The sequence below is a fragment of the Triticum urartu genome, chromosome 7A, assembly GCF_056163025.1.
Source record: "Triticum urartu cultivar PI428250 chromosome 7A, HENAU_Tu73, whole genome shotgun sequence".
In the NCBI taxonomy this organism is placed as follows: domain Eukaryota; kingdom Viridiplantae; phylum Streptophyta; class Magnoliopsida; order Poales; family Poaceae; genus Triticum; species Triticum urartu.
In genome coordinates, this window is record NC_141879.1 from 344,925,913 (window position 1) to 344,949,447 (window position 23,535).

General features: G+C 45.1%; 1 long non-coding RNA gene across 1 annotated transcript; it reads left to right on the forward strand.

Moving 5' to 3' along the window:
* Positions 1-5,500: 5,500 nt before the first annotated feature.
* LOC125525130 (uncharacterized) lies at positions 5,501-7,284 on the forward strand. The gene is made up of 2 exons (XR_007291161.2): positions 5,501-6,583; positions 6,675-7,284. It is a non-coding gene; the product is annotated as an uncharacterized LOC125525130 (long non-coding RNA).
* Positions 7,285-23,535: the final 16,251 nt, after the last annotated feature.

Below are 23,535 nucleotides of genomic sequence, written 5' to 3' on the forward strand. Positions count from 1 at the left end.
CCCGCCCGTGGTGAATCGGATAGTTGAGCCACCTGGCCAGCCGCATATGAAGAGCACTCCGCCTCAGCAAGTGGTGACACCACCGGGTCATTACTCCACCCCTCTGGATAACATGATTGCTGCAACTACACGATTGGCAGCTCTGCCCGTCGAGGGTGAAACTCCGGCGGCGGTTGAAACCCGAAGGGCCAGGGAGCTTCTTGAAACAGCTTTGGTGCAGCAGCAGGCTTACTCTTATAGTCGTGATCGGATTCGTGCGACCCCTCGTCCAAGCCGGAGTTACAGCAGGCACATTGATTCACCAACAGTCCCAAGTACGGAGCAGCGCCGTAACCAACCTCATGGGCATGACCCGGCGCGCAATGGGGCCGGTGCACTTGATTTGGTGCACCAGGATAGAGCGCATCGGGAGGCCAAGCTGGCAGCTCAGCTGGCGGTTGATCAACATGCGCCAGTTTACCCGACAGCTTCAGTGGAGGCAGGTGTAACTTCCAAGGCTTTCGGTGTGCCGTGTCTAATGGAGGCTCTACGAAACGAGCGCCTGCCTAAGGACTTCAAAGGCCCTCGTAAGGTGCCTAATTATGCAGCCGATCAACCCCCTGAGGCGTGGGTGGAGAGTTATGAGATGGCCATGGAGATGCTGGATGTTAGTGAGGCTGCATATGCTAAGTACTTCACCATGATGTTAGAGGGGACGGCTCGTACATGGTTGAAGGTGTTGCCGGCTAATTCCATCCGTTCATGGGCGGAGCTGAAGGCCCGGTTTATACATAATTTTAAAGACACGTGCATCGATTGTGGATTCGGTTTCTAGTGTTCAGGCTGAGGGTGAGTCAACGACCAGATGGGTGCACTGGGTCTCGACCATCATACATTCTTCAGATAATATCAACGTCGGCTCAGCGGTTCTGATGTTGGAGAAAAAATGCCGGTTCATTCCACTCAAGCAGAAGCTTGGGCGGCTCAAGCGTCATTGCAACGACATGGGGGAGATAATGGCGGCTCTTGTTAAGTATGCCGACTCTGATGGTACCAAGGACCCCGACTCTTAGGATGAAAGATCGGGAAAGGGGAAGAAGGGTAGCGGCGTGAAGGGACAATAGTACAATTCTATCAATCAGGGCGGCAACGGTAAGCGCAAAGCTGATGACTTTGTGTCTAACACCAATGCATGCAATTATAACCAATGTCGTAAGGGACAACCGGCTCTGAGGACAGGATTTGACCTTGAGGCAATGTTAAATCAGCCGTGTCCAAAACACGGAACGGATCGGAAGCCGACTACTCATTCGTGGAAAGATTGCAGCATAATGAGAAGCTTTGGGGAGTCCATCCAGCGCCACCATGGCCCGAATGGCGGATCAGGGTCCGGGTCATGGAGGCAGCGGTTCAAGTTTCGGGGTTTCAAGATCATGATAACCAGGGTGGTTACAATCAGCAAAGTAATCAGGGGAGTCAACAGCAGCAGCAGTCTGGTTATCAGACCAACCCGAAGCAGTTGAATAGTGGGCAGTATCATGTCTTCACCACTAGCTTATGTAAGCGGGACCAAAAGCTTCATAAGAGGGCCGTGAACGAGATTGAGCCGGCGGTCTCACGTTATTTGCGGTGGTCAGAGCAGCCTATTGTGTGGAGTCATGAGGATCATCCGCCACGGGTTGATAATACGGGTCATCTGGCTCTGGTAGTGGCACCTCAGGTTGGGGGTTATAAGTTTACTAAGGTGCTCATGGATGGAGGTAACAGCATTAACATACTTTATTATGAGACCATCCGTCGCATGGGACTGGCAGATAAGAATCTTAAGCCGTCAAACACTGTCTTCCATGGTGTCGTGCCAGGTAAGTCAGCCTACCCGGTGGGTAAGATATCGTTAGAAGTTGCCTTTGGGGATGAGCACGATTCCAGGTCTGAGACGTTAACCTTCGAAGTGGTCAAGATCGAAAGCCCTTATCATGCTCTGTTAGGGCGGCTGGCTTATGCTAAGTTCATGGCAAGGCCCTGTTATGTCTACTTGCATCTTAAAATGCCGGGTTATAAGGGCACCATCACAATGCATGGGAGTCACAAGGTGGCCTTGGAATGTGAGGAAGGTGATGCGGCTTATGCTGAATCAGTTTGTGCAACGGAGGAGCTGAAATTTTACAAGGACAATGTTGACCCGGCAGACATGACATCCTTGAAAAAACCAACCACAGAGCATGATCCTTCGTGAAAGTTTAAGTCGGCGGATGATACTAAGATGGTTGATTTCGTCCCTGGCGACTCATCTAAGCAGTTCAGCATCAGCGCTAATCTAGATCCAAAATAGCAAAGCACGTTCATCGAGTTCATCCGTGAGAACCGGGACATCTTTGCATGGAAGCCTTCAGACATGCCGGGTGTACCGAGGAAACTTGCTGAGCACACTCTTAATATTGATCTGAAGTTTAAGATGGTAAAGCAATTTCTTCGCCGGTTTAACGAGGAGAGGCGGAAGGCCATTGGTGAGGAAGTGGCCCGACTTTTGGCGGCCGGGTTTATCATTGAAGTTTTCCATCCTGAGTGGTTGGCTAATCCGGTGCTGGTACTCAAAAAGAACAGCACATGGCGAATGTGTGTGGATTACACGGACTTAAACAAGGTTTGTCCCGCTGATCCGTTTGCTCTCCCTCGTATTGATAAAATCATTGATGCTACGACATGTTGTGAGCGTTTGAGTTTTTTGGATGCTCATTCTGGTTATCATCATATCAAGATGGCAGTTAAAGACCAGGAGAAGACAGCTTTCATTACTCCGTTTGGAGCCTTCTGCTATGTGTCCATGCCTTCTGGGCTCAAGAGTGTCCGGGCGACTTATCAGCAGTGTGTACAAAATTGCCTTCACAATCAGATTAGGCGCAACATTCATGCTTATGTGGATGACATTGTGGTGAAGTCAAGAGAGAAAGAGACCCTGATTTATGATTTAAAGGAGACGTTTGACAATCTCCGGGTCTACAAGATGATGCTCAACCTGGCTAAGTGTGTCTTTGGTGTACCAACAGGCAAACTCTTGGGATTGTTGGTTTCTAACAGAGGCATTGAAGCTAACCCGGAGAAGATCAAAGCTATTACTTCCTTGGCTAAACTGGTGTGTGTGTCAATGATGTTCAACGACTGGCGGGTCGTATTGCGGCTTTACGTCGGTTCATAAGCTGGCTGGGTGAGAAGGCTATTCCCCTTTACCAGATGATGAAGAAGATGGATCACTTCGTTTGGAGTGATGCTGCTAATCAAGCGTTTGAGGATATGAAGAAACAGTTGGCTGAGCCGCCCGTGCTTGCTGTCCCTATTGATAAAGAGCCTCTATTGTTATATGTGGCTGCTAATAGCCGGGCCGTCAGTGTAGCCATTGTGGTGGAAAGGAAGGAGGCAGGCAAGGAGTACCCGATTCAACGGTCGGTTTATTACATCAGTGAGGTGCTTATCGAGTCCAAACAGAGGTATCCACACTGGCAGAAGTTTGTATATGGGGTTTTCATGGCAAGCCGGAAGCTTAAGCAATATTTTCAAGGTCATCCAATTACGGTGGTTAGCTCTGCTCCTTTAGGAGACATCATTCAAAACAAGGAAGCCACATGCCAAGTTGCTAAATGGGCCATTGAGCTTGGTCCTCACGGTTTAAAGTATGTGCCACGCACGACCATCAAGTCCCAAGCACTTATGGATTTCATCAATGATTTGACAGAGTTGCAGGCACCTGAGGAAAAGCCAGATAACACATATTAGACTATTCACTTTGATGGATCCAGACAGCTGGAGGGCTTGGGGGTTGGAGTTGTTTTGACTTCCCCACGAGGTGACAAGTTTACTAATGTTCTACGGCTAATGTTCCACTATACTAACAATGCAGCTAAGTATGAGTCCTTGCTCCATGGTCTTCGGATGGCTAAAGAGATGAACTTAAGCCGGGTGAGGTGCTGTGGCGATTCGGATCTGGTGGCTCAGCAAGTTTCTGGTACTTGGGATTCTAAGGATCCACTTATGGCAGCTTATCGACGAGAGGTTGATGCCATTGCAGGTCACTTCAAGGGTTACCAAGTTGAGCATATTGATCGCCGGAAGAACGAGGCGGCTGATACTTTAAGCCGGCTAGGATCTCAGCGTAAGCCGGTGCCGCCTAACACGTTTTTGGATATTTTGCTTAACCCGTCCGTTAAATTACCTACAGAGGAGGATCTTGCTATTCCTGATCCGGAGGCGCAATTGGTGGCGGATTTTCATGCTATTCCTAATTGGACGGTTCCGTATTTGGCTTACATGACTCGGGGTGAATTGCCAGAGGATGAGGTCTTGGCCAGACAGATAACCCGGCGGTCTAAGTCAATGACGATTGTCAATGGGGAGTTGCACCATCGCAGTGTCATAGGGGTGTTTCAATGTTGCGTCTCTCCTGAAGAAGGTTGGGAGATTTTATGAGAGATCCACGAAGGAGATTGTGGTCATCATGCTGGCTCTAAATCTCTTGTAGCCAAGGCTTTCCGTCATGGGTTCTATTGGTTGATGGCTCACGCTGATGCTGAGGATTTGGTAAGTAGATGTGACGGCTGTCAGAAATTTTCACGACGAGCTCATGTGCTGGCTCAAGAATTGAGGATAATTCTAATTACTTGGTCGTTTGCAACTTGGGGCTTTGATATGGTTGAGCCTTTTAAAAGGTCCAAGAATAAGAAGACCCACCTCTTGGTGGCAGTTGATAAGTTTACTAAGTGGGTTGAAGTAGAGCCGGTTAGTAAATGTGATGCGGCAATGGCGGTTCAATTCATGAAGAAGGTGATCTTCCGTTTTGGCTTTCCACACAGCATCATAACAGATAATGGCACTAATCTTTCTAAAGGCGCTATGGAAGAATTTTGTCAACGGGAGCATATCCGGCTTGACGTTTCCTCTGTGGCTCACCCTCAATCCAATGGGCAGGCAGAACGAGCAAATCAGGATATTCTGTGAGGTATCAAGCGCCGGCTTATGGTTCCTTTGCAGAGAACGCGGGGTTGTTGGGTGGAGGAGTTACCCTCGGTGTTATGGAACATCAACACGACCCCAACAGGTCTACGGGTTACACACCTTTCTTCATGGTTTATGGGGCAGAGTCGGTTCTCCCTAGTGACATCCGTCACGACTCACCTCGGGTGGAGGCTTATGTTAAAGCTGACAATGGAAGGGCGCGTCAAGACACACTTGACCTATTGGATGAAGAGCGTGATCTTGCGGCGGCTCGTTCGGTGATTTACCAGCAAGACCTACGGCGTTATCACAACCGCCGGGTCAAAACCAGAATTTTCAAGAAGGCGACTTAGTGCTTCGGCTCATTCAAGATCAGACAGATATGCACAAGTTATCACCATCTTGGGAAGGACCTTTTGTGGTCAGCAAGAATTTACATAATGGGTCATACTACCTTACCGACGTTCGAAACAATAAGGACTCACGCACATTGGAGGAGGAGACCCGTCGGCCGTGGAACATTGCTCATCTTCGGCCCTACTATACTTGAGGCTCGGCTCTCATGATGTACATCTATATCTAATATTAAAAGATGGAGGCTTTCATAGTTCTCTATACGTCATGCTTTCATATCCGTTGATTTTGTGTTAACCATAAAAATTGACGGCTCGGATTTAAAACTAGATCTATATAACAAAAACCGGAAACAAAACCTGAACATACATGAGAAAAGGAAACTAAGAAGGAAACCATCACACCCGGACACTTTCTTCCTTTTATAAGGGATTCAAACACAGACATTCATTCAGTTAAAAAAAATCAGAACAAAACCTGGACGCACGAAAGAAAAAAAAACTGAGAAAAAACTTCACGAAACCTGGCCCTTAAAAAAAGAAAACTACACACACGCACCCCACGGGCCCCAGCCATCTTCCCATCGCCCTTCCTCCTAAGGATTCCCCAATTTCATCCCCTCTTCAGGGATGTCTAAAAAAATCTTCTGAGGATCCGTCGCCGGCATGGAACCACCCGTCCATGCACCTGCGTCTCGGCCACCACACCCTAGCCCTCCGATGGCGGCGCCTGATGCTCCTTCCATTGACTTCTTCCATGTGGTACTGCCGGCGTCCTGTGGTGGTGGCTCGAGATGGGGTCGCTGGTGTGGCTCTACCCCTCTGTGCACGCATGCGCCTACACAGGTGCCGGCGGCGGGCGCTACGCGGTGGCCTTCCTACACCATGAGTGAGGAGAGTCCAGTCTCATAGTGCGCGTGCGTCTTCTCGCCAGAGACACACACATGAACGTGGCGCAAGGCGACATCTCTTCCCACGTCGCAGTCCAACCAGGCGTTATCCGACCTTCATGGCTTTGTTAGCTGCAAGCAGGTCACTCTACAAGTGAAGCTAGATGGGCTGGGTCGACCTCCTGTGCAGCATCCTCCTTGCTTGCAACCTGTTCGACAAACGTCCTGTCACCAGACCCTGATTGCTAGACCATCAGTAAAGGCTAGAGAGCCACCACAACCACAACACAAGTAGTCTAGGATCTTGTCGCCGTCGTGTATTCAACCACGTCCGGCCTCACTGTGCCCATATCAACCAACCAATCCAAGTCAGTGGTACACTCCCCAACTTCTCTACCTCTTTTATTTGGCTTTATTTTCTTGATTCCGTTTCTAAGTTAGGTGATATGATCTTGTGATGCTGCAGCTCTTCAGTCTTCACCATCTACGTCCAGAGAAATATTTGGACATGCATCCTGTGATTGGACGGTGCGGAGCAGGAGCTACAGCTATGGGACGGGCAGCTAAAGACGAGAGGCTTCGCGGTCGCACTGCACTTGCTTAATTGTCCGGGTAATTTAATCTCTGTTTAGTTGACCTCTGGTGAGATATTCTCTACCACTTCTTAGATAGCTTTATTTTTAGGCGGTTCCAACTTCCAACTAAACAATGTTGGGTTCGAGGCGACTAGGCATGCATGCATGATCAGTTTATCTCAAGTTCATATACATGTTGATGCATCCCACATTGCTTGTTCTAGGAGAAGCAATGAATAAAGTCATCCTCAAACTAAAGGGAGCATCGAGATAAGTCACCCTGCTGAACTGGAACGTATGGAGGGGAACCAGATTAAGTTTTGGTGGTTTGGGTTCCACGTTTTTCAGCTCACGACCTTATCTCTGTTTAAGCTACAGAATGCTAGCTAGGCAATCCTGATACCAATAATAGCGCTCCAATCTATTTATTAGATGCGTGAACACAGTATCTTTCCTCCACTTTAATACTGGAGCAACTAGATATGGATTTATCTTTTTCTCTCTTTCAGAATCATACCATCATCAGTTTGCAACCTTGGATTTCTGATTTTGAAATGCACTTCTAATCAGCTGGTTGGATATGAACGCTTATTTGTGCTAATGTGTTATGGAGTTCTCCTGCAGTTCGAGAATTTTTTAGGACCATTTTTTTGACTGAAACTAGAGGCACAGTTATGACAATGTGTACTTAATTAGAAGAGATCTTGATAATACTAGAAACCTATGGACTGAAACTGGAGCAGATGAGTTCAATGTCCTGTTTTTGTATCTTGGTAGCATGAGATGACCAGGAAAGTTTATCGATGCACTTTGTATAATGTGGGATTCTTATAGTGAGATAATGTGTAGAAGACAACTAACCAAACAGAATACTCTGTTTCCTTATTTACTCTTTATACTTTATTTTTTCTATATTAAGTGGAATGTTTAGTAATTTACGGGTCTGAAGGTTAATTCTATTGTAGTTTATGGTTTCCCCGTTCTACAATTTGCATTGATGTATGGTGAGCATAGCATATTAGGAGTGACATCATTCAGGGGCACACGACAGTAGCTGCGTCGGTTAATGAATCAAGTGCCCAATGATTCTCATAAAAAGGGAAGGCCACTATAGTCAGGGTAAACCCTCCACCTGAGAGTTCAACGGCGACACTGAAACATGCGTGCACTGTTCCAAGTGACAACTGGATTAAACTAAAACTGGATGGTTCTTTTATGGCGGCAACGGGACAAGGATGTAATATGGGGCTATTGTAAGAGATCGTCGTCCATGCATGGTTCTTTTATCTTGCGAGTGACGTCTGGAAAACTGCACAGAGGCATAAGAAACATAAGTGGCGCACTGTTACAGGGATTCAACAAAATACGCACCATATACCAGGGCCTGTCGTGGCTGAGACGATTGTGGTGCCATGCTGATAAATTTAAATGAAAGAGCTACCAACGGAATTGAGAGTGGGATGTTCATGGTCAGGTGAGCTAGGATTGCTAGCCGGGCGTCTGATGGCTCCCAAAATCAGAAGGTTGATCATGATTGCAACTTGGGAAGCCCACGAGATTTCTACCCATGCCAAACGCAACGGTGGTTTAACCTTTTGGGATGGTGACAATGACTTTATCCACCTGTTTAAATCTGTGATTTATATAAGTTCTCTTAAAAAAAGGCTTGTAGTAGATTCTTCAAGAAATAACTTATTTTAATTTTATCTAGGAGGATAATTTACGTATTTACATACTTTCAGTTTGTTGCAATTTATTGCGATTTTCGTATCTCCGTTCTCCACGCTCCAACCCAGCCCTGGTACATAAAGGAATGTGCCTCCACAGTCAGCACTCACACACTGCCAAGGTTGCTGAGAAAACACAACAAAAAACATCGCCACAGTCGAGATCCCCCATCGCTGCGCCCCCTCACGAGGAGGGACTGGTGCTATGTATCCTTCCTCCGCCCTAGATGAGTTAGAACTACGGGTACTTGCACTGCAAGCGTTGCTATTTTTCTAGAAAGGCTGATATTTTTAGGAAGTTGTATGATGATATGTCTCTTATTCAGTTCTTATCTCGAGTTTAGCTCTATGCTCCAAGCAAAGCCATGTCCTCCAAATAAATGGTGCATATATGAATCAGATAGAAGGAGAAGCAATTTATGCTCGCAACTTCACTTTTCAAGTGTATCTTACCTCTCGATTAATTCACTAGCGACAAATGATTAACTGTAAAAGAAAGGGACAATATTGCTTGATGTGCATAAGGATCCTCAAGGTATATATTTTGCACAATAAATATTGACAGCTGAAATAATATCCACCCGTTGCAATGCACGGGCATTTTTGCTAGTAGTTACCTAATGTATATATTATAAGCAGTATAATAAAGCCGGCATCCCTGACAATTCAGGGCTTTTGTCGTTTCACTTCCTCGAAGCTGAGTCTTTATCATCATTTAAGAAGCTCGATGCCCACAATTTCAGGGACCAAAGAGAGTTGGATGCACAATACAGCTCAAACATAGGTCCCTGATGAGCGCGATTCGTCAGTGTATCACTTGGGGGCTTCCTGCTCATTGAGCATAGTTGTCGGTACCCTCTTGATCGGCACAATGCCAAAGCTTATATGGTCACTTGGGGCTTCCTGTTCAAACATAGGTGTATTCACCAAAGAGAACATAGCTGTCGGTACCCTCTTGATCGGCTCAAGGCCACACTTGTAAGCATGTCACTTGGGGGCTTCCTGTTCAAACATAGGCGTATTCGACCAAAGAGAACATAGCGTTACTACCCTCTTGACCAGGTTTGTTCAAACATAAGCGTATTCGACCAAAGAGAACAAACTCTTACCGGGTCATCCTACCTGTAACCAGCTGCTTCAACTCCATCAGGTCATCCTGATTGACCCGTCGAACTCTTAACGATCAGTCTTTACGGCGTATTCGACCAAGATCTGAGCTCGATTAAGGTTCAAACGTCGTCTTGTCACGCGAGAGCATGGTTTACAAATAGTCAAGATGAATCTAGGCTTCATAAGCCACCTTCCTTGAAACTTGGATAAATCGGCCCGTGATGTATGTTGTTACTCTGGCCCCGCGTACTCCTGATAAGTCTTTGAACAAGACCAGACTTTATCTAGGGTTCAAATGTCGATTTGGCACACTGTGAGTCAGGCTCACGGAACACACGAACAATCTAGTGGCTCGGGCTAGTTTCATTGAAGAAGACACTTTGGCTTGGCAACCTTCCAAAGCCTTGAATCTCTTTTGATTTCTTATTTATATTTGGTTTTTAAGTTGTCTTCTGGTTTTTTATAAGTCGGGCCCAGCTGCCCTATTTACGACTCATATTTGAAGCATGCTTTGGGTTTTACAACCCGTCAGGAGGATGGACTCTAAGTCGTCAGAGCGTAAGAAATCCCATGTTTGGAGTTAATTCTAACACCTCTGGCTGCATGAAGCTGATAAGCCGGCAGTCTAGGCATATACTACATGTATGCAATTTTATTTAGCAATTATCAGATCGGCTCTGGTTATGGACTATTTGTCCCCAGCGGCTTCAATTGGGTATCATGACTTGCCCGGCGGTAAGCTGCCAGGGCACTTGTGTTTTTCTTTGTGTGCAGGATAATAATCGTTCAAATCTGCATATATCAAAGACTATCATACCCATAATGGTTTTTAAGAACCGGTGGATCAGCAAGATTATGCAAAACAGAAATGTGCACGATGGCATGACAGATCTAAGTTTTAACTATCCTATTACATGGCTCCATGAGCCAAAATGAAATCAAGTGTTTTTGTTCAAAGATCAAGTCTTTAAACCGCCTGGCGGTTCAATATTCTTGGCCTTACTGATGGGAGGCCTCTGGTTCATCCCTTGCCGGTTCTTCATCCTCCTCCACCGTCTGGAAGTTTGGGTTTGACCAATCAAAGACACGCAAGGCGTAGAATTCAGCTTCATAATCGATAAGATCGGACGGGTCAATTTCAGGGGAGAAGGTGTGCTTACGAATTGGAGGGATCAGGTCCATCACTTTATATGCTGGGGTAGACATCTTTTGATTGTCTACATCATAAGCCGGCTGATGTTTGGATAGGTTGGTCTCTTCAGCAATGACTGTTGCATGAGGACGAATTTGTTTAACACAGGCAGTGAAGTCTTGCTGATAAAAAGATGTCCCATCCTCCTTTAAGCTCGGATACCCACTGGCCACGTCTGCCGAGTCTAATTCCGATACCCATGCCTTGGCACGGCTCAAGGCTGTCACAGCTCCGGCTCTTGCACAAGACCGTTTAATTTCTTGAAGTCTAGCGGGCAAGATGGACAATTTCTTCAACACATCAGTCAACAGGTTGGGTCCTTGATTAGTTGGGGAGATAGTAGCAAGAGTACGCTGAGCTCCGGTGTACAATTGCTCGACAAGGGTATAAACCGCCTTGAGCTTAACAAGCATATCCTGATTAAGGTTGCTACTGCTCGGACCTGAGGAAAACACAGATCGGTTAAATGGCGGTTTACATTACTACGACAAATATTCACTTTGGATGAATAGCAAGGCGACTCACCGAAGATAGTAGAAACCATCCGAGATACACGGTGTTTTAACCCGGTGAGCTCAGTGGTTACCTCCTGAAGAGTTGCTTCTGCTTTATCAGCTCGCTGTGTTTAAGAAGTCTTCTCTTCAGCCCACATCTTTTTCTCCGCCGAAAAATGGGTCTTCAGTTTTTCCGACTCAACCACGCTAAACTGGAATTTTGACTCAGCTTTCCGGGTCTCAGTTTCCCGAATCGCTAGCCGGGTTTTTGCATCGTTCAATTGACACTCCAGTTTAGCAGTAGTAGCCTGTATTAAGCACAGAGTTATCAACAAATTTATACCAGGATTACAACAATATAAGTCCCAAGTCCTTTGCAAGCAACAACACTTGGAACTTGGGGGCTAATGTCTGTCAAAACAATGTTTCAAAGAAACGGCTCTTATGAATAAAGTGCCAAGCACTTTGCAAGAAACACTACTTGGCACTTGGGGGCTAATGCATATCGCTTGTATCTTAGTAGTGATGACCCGGATGTACTGTAAACAGTCTCAGCCGACTCATGGGGGCTATGCAGTTAAAGTTATCCTTTCTTACACAATGATAAAAAGGACCGGCTCATTCATACTGATTAAACCGGCCCTTGGGGGCTACGGATGCAAAGTTAGACTAATTCAACATCCGGTTTAATTTTAAATCGGACTTGGAGGGAGTCTATGACAGAAGCTTATGGATTCTTCTAAGTCTACAGATTACTCCATCTTATCATAATCACAAGACTTGGGGGCTGGTAGGATGTACATAACTTATTTAAAGCCGGACGACATACCTCATACTTCTGGTGCATCTGTTTCACCATTTCAATTTCCCAATCGTGGCTGAGTGTACTTGGTTGAGATAACCAGACAATATTTCACTTCTGATCAATTGAGCATAGTGGGAGATATCAAACCTCACTTTCCATCTCTCGATGACTTCTTGCTTGGCAGAATGTTTGGCTAAAACAGTTGGGTTCCCCGGTTCAGTAAAACCAGTGCTAGTGACCAGAACGTCATCAGTGTAAGTCTATGACGGTTTAAGTGAGCTTGATGGTTCAGTATTTAAAGAGTCAGTGTTGGTTTGGTCAACAGAGAGGTCAGGCATCTCAGCTTGAGTGTTAGAAGCAGGATCTTCTGGTTGTTGTTCAGAGGTTTATGGTGCAGAGGCTTGCTGCTCCGGTTCAGCAACTTTAGGGTCTTCAGCTGGCTTGGTCACCTTTGCTTTCTTGTTAGGCTTTGCTTGTCCACTGAAAGAGTTAGGACAAGTCAGTATAATGGTGAGGATATAAAATTACAGGAGAAAGGTAATTGTTCTTACCCTGGGGCAGTCTTGAAAGCTGGTAGCTGGGTCTAAGATGAATCACCAGAGGAAGAACGAGAAACCTCCTGGAAGTTTGAATCAAAGGAATTGAGTGGCTGGCGAAAGAGACCCGCCAGTAAATAAAAAGAGTTAAGGTTAAAAGAACCTCATTTTGGCTTTTTCGAGGAGCGGGAGTGTTTGGTAAACCGGCGGATAATTCTTCACCTCCGCTAGTCCGGGTCTGACGTCGATTCTCGTGTTGCTGTCATTTCAAAAGAAAGTGAGGATCTAAATAAGTCAAGGGGTGTGAAAAGCTTACTTTCCGGGTTACTCGCCAAAGTTTCTGTCTTGGCAAAGGTTCTGAGTCGGAGGAAATAATAGTTACCTCTTCTTCAACTGCTTGGCTGGCTCCCGTGTCATCCTGATAATAGTCAGTGTCAATAAGATGGTTGAAAAACAAGCCAAGAGAGTCAAGGGCTACCTCCGACTCAGAGGTGTCATCCAGCTTAGGCAGATCAGAGGCGCTTGGTTTCTTCTTTTTCCTGGTGGTCTTCTTGACGGTTTTCCTGGCAGCTTTCTTGGCAGCTTCATGAGCATATGCCTTTTTCCAAAAATCAGACTTAGCCTGTAAAAATTATCAAAGGTTGAGTAAAATATTTGAATAATGAGGTAAAGGTAAATAAGTTCAGAGACTCACATCCGGTGGCGGGTTAAGCTTGCAGAAAGGGGCCAGACCCATTTTAATGCAATCTTCTGGATCTTCATTCAGAAGGGACTTAACCATTTCATTTACTGCCTCGTCAGCTAATGGCGCAGAGCTGTGGCGCAGTGGATCCTTTACATCACCAGTGTTAGTGCACATTAAGCCGGAGTGGCGACTCAAAGGGATGATCCGCCAAGAAACCCAGCACCTGACAAGGTCAACACCAGTTAAGCCATTTCCTAGCAGAGCTGTAACCTTTGCAATGGTAGGAGCAAGTTTTGCCCATTCAGCAGTGGTAAGCTTCTCAGGAAGATTGCGCTTTGAGTCCAGGCAGTCGACACGGTAACCCGGCAGCGGGTTCTCGTCAGCCGGAGAGGTATCTTTGCAGTAAAACCACGTCTGATTCCAATCCTTTGGGTGACTCGGCAGGAGTGCATAAGGGAAAATGGCGTCTGTTCTGCATTGAATCGAGATTCCACCAAGTTCCAAGCTGGGTCCGTTGGTGAACTCATTCTGACGGTTCAAATAAACACATTCTCTAAAGAGGTCGATGGTGGGCTCCTGTTGAAGGTATACTTCATAGAAGACTTGAAAGTTACAGATATTTGACACGGAATTGGGTCCGATGTCTTGAGGATAGAGTTGGAAGAAATGCAGAACATCTCAGAAAAACTTAGAGCCGGGCGGTGAGAAACCCCGGTTCATGTGATCAGTGAATACAATGACTTCAGCATCCTTTGGCTGAAGTCTATCCACGCCCAGTTCAGGAGTGCGGTAATGCATAACACTCTTTGCGGGTAAGTACCCGACTTAGACATAGTCCTTGAATGTGCCCTCAGTGACGATGGAGGGGACCTAATTACATGTATAGACTGTCTTTGGCGGCATGGTGAAAGAAGTAAAACCTAAAGGGAGGAAGTAATTTTCCGGTTCAAGTCAGTTGGTGAAATCACAAGTTAACAGTTGCAATGTACATTCAAAATGGCAGCTTAAGTGAGGACTAATCGTATATGGTTAATCGTAAACCAGATAGATAAGCCGCCATGACACGTACTGGTATTCAAGATCTGATAAGAGCAAAATTTTACTAAGTATGAGAACAAACAAGTTTTGCTGATTGAAGCTATGAGATTGAATTTGTGCCAGTTCAGGAAAAAGGAAATAAATCCTAAATATAAGGTGGTGGCAGCAGGAAAGTGGAGGTGCGTAGATGAGATCTGTTGCGACAAGGGTATATTCTAGTATAAAAAACAGGTGCTAAAACTACTACCGTACGAGGTTTGTACTACTTTCAGATCAAAACTATGGATTCGGGGCGATGAAGGGGAAGAACGGTGATGAATACCGATGAATAGAGAAACCCTAATGGAGATCTACTACAACAAAGGAGGGAAGTACTTACTGGATCTACGGAATGGCGGAGAGGCGCCACAGTTTTCTGGTCCAGTACAGGGTGATGCAGCGGCCGAGGTCGAGGAAGACGATGAGCTTCGCGGTGGTGCCGGTGTTCAGAAGCGCAGACGCGTCGCGAAGGAAGGTGGAAGACGAGAAGGATAAGAGAGGAGAATGAGAGGAGGGTGGCTTGACCCTATTTAGAAGGAGAAGGGTAACAGGTGGGCATGAAAAACGAGGGGGCCAAATGATGATTATCTAGCTAATCGAACGCCTCGATTTTTGGGAGATCATTAAAGATAAAGATCCGTTAAATATACGTTATGTCACGTGCGAAGTTAATGACAGATGACGTCATGGAGTTTTTTTCCGAAATTTCTGGAGATGACGTCATGGCGGGTTACACTGTTTCACAACAGGTGAAGAAGGATTTTTCTAAGTGTTGAAGATTGACATGAACAAGTTCAAATCAACCTAGGGCCTAATGTTGGGGATATGACTATCAGATATGACCCGCCCAGGAGGGGCCGGGTCATCCCTATGGCGGTTCATCTGGATAAAGCCCAAGAGGATATTAACAACGGCGGTTCATAGATAGGCTTAGTAAAAGGCCTAAACCCGGAGGCGGCTTACGGCCCATAAGGTGTAAACCGCCATGTACGTGTAGACTTGTAATGTAAGGCAAGTAAGATAAGTCACCGAGCCGGACACGTTGTATGAGCCGGCCGGGACTCTGTAGGCCGCAGGGCGTCAACCAATGTATATAAGGGGACGACCCGACAGCGGCTTAGGGCAAGAAACATCAAATCGAAAGCTAGGCAAAGCGTGTTTGCTCCCTGGTAATCGAAACCCTAGCAATACCACCTCAAAATGGAGTAGGCCATTACCTTCACCGCAAGGGGCCGAACAAGTATAAACTCTCCGTGTCTTTTGTCCCGTTTAACCCCTTTAAGCTAACCTCGTCGCAATGGCTCCACAACTAAGTCCTTCTACGAGGACATCTGCCGTGACACTTCCACGACAGATCGCGATGCAGAAATGAATGGCAAAGATAAGGGGTACCATGTAGCTCGAGCTACAGAAAACCACACTCAAAATAATGAAAAATTGTATTGAAGAAATGGCATTTCAAGAACCTTTTGGGTTCTCTTATTCACCTCTCCTTTGACAATTCAAGGTACAAATTAATGACCTGAAGACAACAGATCCCACTTTCCCCATTATGTATAAAAATATCAGTGTAAAGCTTACATATTTTGCAATCAGTGAAGATGGTTTAGTACATGTAACATGAATATTTACCTAGACATTTAACCAGCCATGTGTTCTCAAACACTGATTTTTTTCCTGCTAACCTGAATGTTAGATGGTTCATGTAGAACCAGGACTTTGCTACTGTAAGTGAAAAGGAGCAATGTTTAGCTGTGTTAACAAGGCACATAGGAAGCTTCAAAAAAGATGCAAGCATGTCATGAAATGTACCTTGAACCGTTAGCATAAAAACAATCATGAACTTCATTTTCAGCTTCAGCAGTTAGAGGTACAAAGAACTGAGACATATCAACATACATAAGTCAAAGTGTTAATGGAGAATAGAAGGTTGTAAAAGCCGCAACCAAGTAGGTTAATCAGCCACGCATTAAAAGAGAACAAAACAGGAGAGGAACTCTCTGGTTGCCTCCTTTAAAATTTGAAGCAGTCAAACTAGATTTGACACTAAGTACGCCAAAACTATGAAACTATCTGCATCAGTTACTAAAGATTATTGAAATACATCTGAACATTAAGTGTAGGTAGCACTCAGCACACAACAAACCCTAATGAGAGTCCTACTTAATGAGTAATGAATTAATTAGAAAATGGGTGATGAGGAGTGGCTGCTGAGTGTTGAGGATGTATCTCAGGATAAATCGGGTTGGCTTAGTGGGTGCTGCATGCCTGAGCCCTGAACGGACTGGGAAGGTAGGCATGGTGGCGCGCCTGGGCAGCAGTGACGTTGTTGGGAGAGCGGCTCCTGACCTCCCGTTAGTCCAGCGTCTCCTCCTAGAGTCATGTCATCAGGGGACGACAAGTCGCCGGCAAGGCAGGCGGCTGGGGGCGGGTAGAGATCAGAAGCGTGCAGCAGAACAGAGGGGAATCGGGGCCTGGGCCGACCCAAAATCCCAGGGTGGGCCGCGGCCCACCGTGGGCACCCCGTAGAGATACACACCCGAGCGGCGAACATGCATTTTCGAAACTAAATCAGGAACATTTAGTTAACCAATTAAACAACCCAGTTTTAATAATATTAGATTCATATTTGAACAACTAAGCTTGTTTACCTTGATGGGTGGAGCAGTGCTATTATGACACGAAGCACGTATGCTGATCGTATAGTGATCATAAATGGGGGAAACCCTATGCATTTTTTTGAGCAAAAGAGGGTTTCCCTCCGATTTCTATTAAAGAAACCTCCACGAAACCAACATGATCAATTGAACCCTAAGCATGATCAATTAAACCGTATTATGACTGTGCCATGGCAGATTTAAAGCTGCAAACCAGAGAAATGCTATTTAGCATCCATTGTTTGCTTAGAACTAAGAAATGAATTCTAAGAGCGGAAAAGAAAGTAGAGTAACTAAGTTACGATCTATTTTCTGGTTGAGATCAAAAAGTTGAGGAGATATGAAGTAACACCTCTCTTGCGGTGCCATGTAGGCATCGGGGTGCAATGGCTGTCGGTGGCGTTGAAACAGATCTGTGAAGGTATATGGGTGCATCAGGGGATAAGTCCCGTTACGGTGGAAGATAAGGTCGTGCGAGCGGCCCCGACAAAGAGGACGACAGCGCCGATGAAGCGAAAGGACGCGATGCAAGGCTCTTGGTCCGTCGTCGTGGATGAGAAACGTCGATCTCTAGAAGTGGACGATGCGGTCTTGGTAGGCACTCCGGCATGGTGGAGGACGGTAGCGATGGATGGGGTGGAGGACGGCGGCGATGGATGGGGTGGTGGACGGAGGAGGCTGGTGTGGGGATGGTGTTCTAGCGCGGATGATGTATGAATGGTAAAATGGAGGGAGAGGTACGGGGAACCATGTTTTTTGGACGCACCTGTCTAAAATATGGGAAAGTTACGAACTTAGCCCCCGTTTAAAATTTCGTCGTCTCATCGGTTGGGGATAGGACGGTAATCTCGCATATCGCCAATATTTGCCCAGAGCGATTTCGGGCAAGGAGAGGGTGTTTTGGCGCCCATGGTTGGCGCCCACGGTGTATGAATGGGGCTGACAGGTAGGGAGGTTGTGTCACGTCTGAGTGAAGTTACAAACCTACCCTTATTGAAAATATTTGCCTACATGAATTTCGGCCGAGTCGAGTTTGTTTTGCCGCCCACCGTGTATGAATGGGGAAATGGAGGGAGAGACGGAGGTCTTTCGGACGAGCTTGAATCAAATGTGTTTTGCCGCCCATGTTTGGCGCCCACCGTGTCGAAAGGGGCTCAGAGGCGGCCGTGTCACGTCTAATTAAAGTTACTAACCTACCCCTATTGAGAGCAGTGGAAATCGGGCTGATGGATTGTCCGTGTAAGGGGTAGACAATAATTTCCATCTCCCAAACACTTGGCTTCGGGCTGCTGACGTGGGAGTGGACATTTTGCCGCTTCTTTCGAATTTTGGGACAATAAGCATCCACGTTTACCCTGACAACTAAATTCGAATCCATTTTTTGTTCCTATTCGAATCTTTATAAATCATTCTATGTGTTTTTATATATCTTCAAAAGCACGACAAAGATGTATTCCACTCTCATATATGAATATGATTTACAAATGCCGATACATGAATTCAGAAGCAAGAATCCAGTTTAATGTGAATTCGAATATTTGAAACCACTTTATGTCCAACTCAAGTGTCACATGCAGCATAATGTGTACTCCCATTTAGATATGCACACATGCGATGTTTCAAGATTCAAATACTGAGTCAATCAACCAATAATGTACAAAACTAACAGACATATAAACACTTATAGAGTATATGGATCAATAATATCAACTAACATACATAAGCCAGGCTGTTGTACTTTTTTTTGCTAGAAGAGCATCCTTTTTTTAGCATAGCTAGTACAACATCTTGGCCCTTTCCGATGCGTGCCACTTAAGCCAGTACAACATCTTGGCCCTTTTCGATGCGTGCCAGTTAAGGTCTATTATTGTTGAATGCACATTCAGCCCGATTGGCATATTTATAGGTGTGGCACAACAATCAAAATGAAATGTCTCCGAGTCTTATCAATTAATACAGACTTGTTCTAAAAAATACAAACCAAAAAACAAAAAACAATTATTACATGATCTCTAAAACAAATGGTTTGATCGATTACGTGAACAAACAACACAAAGGTTATTCAACGATGGAAAGAACATTTCACCTATGATTTACCAAGTGGGAATTTAATTTCCTTTCTTCCTTCAGGACCTTAATAATACAGTCAGTCTCAGCTTGCTTCATTTTGAAATCCACCAAATATTTAATGGTTGTCTTGCATACTACTTGTGATTGTGCTATTTGCTTCCTCAACATGTCAACTTCATATCTAAGTGCAGAAGCAGAATCTCTTTCTACCAATAGTTTAGCCTCTAGAGCATCAGCAGTTGGCAATTCATGATGCACGATTGGGCCGGTGCCACTACTGTGGGATGATACAATGTCCATGGTGACCTCACTCTTTGATCTTGGGCTAACCTATTTTCCATTAAAGTTCCGATTGGATTCCGAAAAGTTAATGTTAGCAAAACATCTCAATTGGGAGTTATAATAGCAAACCAGTTAAAGAAACAAGGAATTAAAGAGTTTCAATTGGATGCTGAAAAGTAGTTATTAACATCATTGTAACCAGTAGTTGCAGCAGCAAAGCAGTTAAACAAACAAGTTTTGCAAAAGATACCTGTTGTGGCATTGGAGTTTCTCTTGGATCCTGAAAAGTTGAGTAGCCAGTAACGTGATTAGAGCAACCGGTTGCAGCAGCAAAGCAGTTAAACAAACAAGTTTTGCAAAAGGAATCTGTTGTGGCATTGGAGTTTCTCTTGGATCCTGGAAAGTTGAGTAGTCAGTAACTTGATTAGAGCAACAAGTTACAGCAGCAAACCTGTTACACAAATATATTTTTGAAAATGTACCTGCTATGCAATTGGACTTCCAATTGGATCCTGAAAACTTGAAGTTGGTAAGATGATTACAACAACAAGTTATAGTAGCAAACCAGGTAAACAAGGAAGTTTCCGAAAACATACCTGTTGTGCCAATGGAGTTTCAGTTGGACCCTGCAAACTTGAATGTTGGCAATCATAAATAAAGTGTTGCAAGAGCCATAAGAAACTAACATCAAACTAGTAAAACTAACCAGTTTTGGCAACGTATTTAATTACACACCAACTAGTAAAACTAACAAGTTCTTGGCAACATATTAAAGTAACAAGTTGGTATAGTTTACCAGCAACACAGAAATCTGTAAATTTCTTTGATGTAAGCAAAATGATTCCAACACATATATAAGTTAAAAAGACGGTGTCCCTCATAGAAACATGAAAGGTGTATATCTATGAACATGCAAACAATACTAGTGCTACACGTGATAACAACAAACCATTTAAACAAATAGGGAATCAGAACGCAAATTACACGTGAATTCTTCTACACCCTAGAAGTACATATGACCACCTATCTACGTGCTTAAGTAACTATTTAAGTTCAGGCAAACAGGTAATTCTTAACAGTAAGTATCAAACACATAGATAGGCACAGTCTATAATAGGATTAACAGGCTATGGCATTATGTAATCATTTGCAAAATAAATTAATCCAAGCAACATAATTGAACAATTTTGCAATAAGTGGCTAACTAAAATTCCGAGAAGCAGGTAACTGAACTTACTCTAGCTGTTTGTACAGGCACACTGCAACTTATTTTTCGCTTACAAGGTTCTACGAAGAAGTACATGTCATCAATTGCTTGGATACGCAGTCCCAATACTTCTTTCTTCCCACACTGCATTGGTAAGTTGAATGGTTAATCTGGTAAGATGGTGCGTCCTCGATTTTGTCATATGAGGACGGGTAGTCATACTAGTTGTATCCACACACATCACACTGGCTCTTACTGTATATTTCATGTGATTACATTTGACATATCGAGATCTAAGAAATCTACAATAGGATGAAAAGACTGGCATCCTTCACATTATTGGCGAACTCGGTTCATAGAAACAAGCAATTCAACCATTCTGTGGGTAAATCAAAAGCGCCACTGGAATATTTTTCACTACCCCAATCATACACGCAAAAAAGGGGTGACGCCACCATAGGGGCTGGTATGGGCAGCCGCCTCGGGTGGCTGGAAAGTGTGCACCTAGTTTGAGTCATCCAGGTTAGCCCAAGCTAGTTTTGTTCGTCCCAATGCACGAGCAGGCAATGTAAAAAATGAAGAAAAACGTTTCAACTTGGATGGGCCAATAACGTAAGTGCAAGGCAGACCCTATAGCAGGCTCGCGGCCCAAATGAGCGCCTCCCATATCGATCGATAGCAGGAAAAATCCCAATTCGTTTGCTCCAACCTCCAGTCTGGTTCGCTCCTAACCTAGCCGCCACTGGATAGATCGATGCAGCACTTCCTCGCTCCCTCGTTGGAGGGCGGTCGCCTGGCTTCAAGCGAATGGAAGGACAAGAATATGAAGATCGAACCCTATGTGCAGCCTGCATGGGAGGCAGCGGCGACAGCACAGACATGGCATCGAGCTTGCGCAAAAGGACAGTCACAGCTTGTAAGAGCAGCATGCACAACGAGCAGGTACATCACATCCCTGATTATATCTAATTCAACTGTTCAATTTCTGGCCAATAGTTAAACCTGACGGTGTTGTAAAACTGCTTGTATGTAGGGAATCTATGAGAAAATGAAACCAATTTTTGCTTATTTTACAACTCCCCCAATCAATACTGAACTGACTGAATCTGATGTATCTAATGAAGTTTCCGGTGCAAACATACAAGCTCATGTTGTTCTTGAGCCTGAAGTGTCTAATGAACAAACTGCTAATGAAGGATTTGATGCAAACATTTTACATGCTCCTGGTGATGAACATATAGTGTCTAATGACGGATCTAATGCAAGCATTTTGTAAGCTCCCATTGAAGGATTTAGTTTCTAATGATGATCTGCTATGTTGAGAGAGACATAGAGATTTACTGGCATTGATGACAACAAAATTATAGTACATTTTCATGGCTTGAGGAAACGTCGGGGCCATCTACAAGAAGGTCCCCGTATCATGACAACGTAGCATAAATACTTTTCTAATCTGTTGTTTGAAATATTGGCATACTTGTGCAGGATAGATATATTGATATGCAGTTTTCGCACTGGTTATAGGTGCAATTACACTTCGATATTTTCAGCCAGAGAATGAATAATTCAAGTAGGTACAGACCATGTTAGTAGTCCTTGTACACCATGTTGCATTTTGTGTTTTTGGTGTTTACATCATTTAGTGTTTAATAATCTGAACTACTTCGGATCATTAGCTGGTTTTCAAAGCGCATGTAGCTTCACATTTCTCAAGTTATGTTGATTTCCGGAGTGCAAGTTCCTTCATATTTTTTAAGTTAAATGTTCGCCCCTGGTAACTTGAATTCGTGGATCCGCCTCTGCACACAAATCATACACGCAGGTCAATATGAATTAAATGAAATGCAGGGACTTACGCTAGCTCATTGTACACGCTCACTGCAGCTCTGCTTGCGCTTGGGATGTTCCATGTAACAAGTCCATGTTACCAATTGCTTGGATGTGCATGCCTTGTGCTCCTTCCATCCCCCTATGCATTTTTGACACGGCGAATGGTTGATCAAATAAGAGGAATCGACCTTGCTATTGTACCGGAGGACAGATACTTACAAGGTTGTACGGGTGTGCAAGATGTCTACTAGATCCTGTAGCGCCGTCATGCTTCGCTAAATAAATGGTTTTGCTTGTTTCAGATGATATCTCCAGAATAAATAAGAGTTAAAGTCAGAGTTGCATAGGCGTGCAAGCTAAGAGAGCAGTGAAAGGACATCCAAACATCATCGGAACAGTGCACAAGGGAGTGATGTGTGGATATCTAGTTTGGGCCGATGTTTGGGCATGCTCGCCTAGCTAGAGTGCGGGTCACTTTAGAGCCGTCGAGAGTGATGTGCTGGCGTTGGCTGGCCGCGCACGGGTGTAGATCTTGAGTGGCAGCGGAGCGCTACGATGCGGTGGACGAGACCGTTGGTGAAGCCCCAACGGCCTCGGGGGGCGGAGGTGCGACGATGTGCTCAGTGAAGTAGCCCCAGTGAGATGGGAGACGGCGTCGGTAAAGTGCACCTAATGCTGTGGAAGTCGGTGTCTATGAGGCACGTCGGTTGCGGCGGCTGACATTGTCGGTGGACCACCCGTTGTGGTGGACGAGGGTGTAGATGAGGTAGCTCCGGTGCGGTGGTGAAGTGCGACCGTCTTCTTTGTCGTCATCGTCCGACACAGAGGTGGGGAAAGAGACGAGACGAGGGGTGATTCGAACTTTGCTTGGGTTGGTGGTGAATTAGGGATTTGAGCAATCTGGGCGCGGAAGGGGACGGTGGAGAAGGGAGATTTTGCAGGGATGGAATTGGGGCCGCCAGATATTTCAATCTAAAACATGGAAGCGCAAAATTATTTTGTCGTCGTTTTTTTTGGGGGAGGGGGAGGGAGGGGTGGGTGGCTGGGTGCTAAGCGTCCGTACAACACACGCGACCACCA